The 2,103-nt window shown below is 35.0% G+C and overlaps 1 pseudogene; it reads right to left on the bottom strand.

The window, feature by feature from the left end:
* Positions 1-1,766: 1,766 nt before the first annotated feature.
* On the bottom strand, positions 1,767-1,861 carry LOC122092522 (annotated as a pseudogene).
* Positions 1,862-2,103: the final 242 nt, after the last annotated feature.

Below are 2,103 nucleotides of genomic sequence, written 5' to 3' on the forward strand. Positions count from 1 at the left end.
GGCTTTAAACACTTTTGTAAGTTCTTTTTATTCAATTAATGTAGGCACTTTTGTTTTGCTTCAGTCTTTTATTTTTATTGTTTAAGCAATTCAAGTTGTAATTTTCAAGTTCTAGTTCTAGGCTTAGTTCTAAGTGACAAGAACAAGCTATGAAGCATGTCTTTCAAGTTCAATTTATTTTTTTTTTTTTTAGATTTGATTTCTCTAGTACTAGAAATTTCAGATTTGGTTTATTCCAGATCTGGTTTTTAGTACTGGTAGTATCTCAAATCGATCAAGTTTTCAGTTCAAGGGTTAAAGTTCAAGTAAGTAGGCTCCTTCAGTCGTCTTCTCTCCCCCCTCTCATTCTCTCTTCTGACTACCCTTTCTTTCTTAATTTAGAATTTTAATTTCAGTCGTTACATTATTGCTTTCCTTTTCCCCCAAGGTTCATGGCTAGTGTATGTGTTGGCTTTGCCCCTCCTAGCTATAGAACCATCAATTTATTGCTTTTATTTTAATTGTCTCCCTTTCCCTAAAGCCAAGTAGAGTAACCCTTGTAAGACTGACTCTCTGGTCAAGTAGGGAAGCTCATATTATGATGCATCCCTCGGACTAAGTAGAGAAACCTATTTGTGAGTCTCTCTCTAGCTTTATACCCTTTCTTTTACTTTATTTTTATTTTAGCATTTTTTTCTTTATTTTTTTTAATTGTGTGGGTTGTTTATTTTCAATTATTTATTTATTTAATTTTAATTACGTGGCTTGCGTCTCTAAATTCTTAGATGATGAATGGTTAGGACATTATTTTAGATACATATGTTTAGGATGATAATTAGAATTAGATCACAACCATTAATCAGTTCACTTTTGCATTATTAAAAGAAAAAAAAATAAAGTGGTTGCTCTCCCTGTGTTCGACCCGTAGCTACACTGATCCGTATGCTTGCGGTTACATTTTGAAATCTCAAACAAGTTTTTGGTGTCGTTGCCGGGGAGACTACTCTATGTTATTTTTTGCTTTCTTTTAGTAAATCGGAGTGTTTTGTTTGCTTTGTTTCATTTTTCCTTTTCTTTTATTGAATTCCTGAGAAGAACAACTTGCAATAATAGTTGTATCGGTGGAGGTCATCATGCCTCACAGTATGATAAAGACAAGTTTCGTCCTGTAGCAGTACCTCAAGAATTGACCTGAGCAACCCCGGATCCCTGCCGATAAGCTCCCAAAAATCCAAAAAAAAAATCAAAAAAATCAAAAAAAATCAAAAAATCATTAAAAAAAAGTTTTGCTATCCATTCTTTTGTGCTTGTCTTACTCTAGTTGTGGATAGTTTTCTATTGTATGAGTGTTAAGTGGGTACGTAATATTAAGAATTGGTTAGAAAGAATAGATCCAACAAGTAGTAACCCTATACGTTTGCACTCTTTAAAACCTTTCAATATGGGAGACCAACATCAAAACCCTTCACCTCAATCTCTAAAAGATAGGTTCTACCCTGCTAGAACAGCCCAACCTTCTTGCATAGTTCTACCACAAGCCCAGGGCAATAATTTTGAACTCAAATCTCAATACATCACTATGTTTCCCCACTTTCATGGGTTGACCTCTGAGGATGCATACCTATTTCTAAGGGAATTTGAAGAGGTATGTGTTCTAATTTATCACTTTTGCATTGAAAGACCAAGCTAAGAAATGGTTGTATGGGTTACCCACAAATTTCATAACCTCTTGGGAATTGTTCACAGTTGTCTTCCTTAAGAAGTTTTTCCCAACTCACAAGACTAATAAGCTTAAAAGTGATATCCTTCAATTTAGGCAAAAGCCTAGTGAGTCCTTTTCCAAACTTATGGAGAGATTCAAGGAATGCCCTCATCATGGCCTAGACTTATGGCATTTATATCAAATAATTTATGAGGGTATTGATTACCCAACTAAACAAATAATAGAGTCTATGTGCCCTGAGGGATTCACACCCATTATAGATGAAGGAAATGCATGGGAATTCTTACTTGACTTAGCTGACAAAACCCGTGAGTGGAAATCAACCTAAGAGAGTGAAAGAACCATAGGAAGAAAATGATATTTTGTGGATGGGTAGTAGCCAAGGAAGCCCATTTGGATAG

Source organism: Macadamia integrifolia, chromosome 10, assembly GCF_013358625.1.
Source record: "Macadamia integrifolia cultivar HAES 741 chromosome 10, SCU_Mint_v3, whole genome shotgun sequence".
NCBI classification, from domain to species: Eukaryota; Viridiplantae; Streptophyta; class Magnoliopsida; order Proteales; family Proteaceae; genus Macadamia; species Macadamia integrifolia.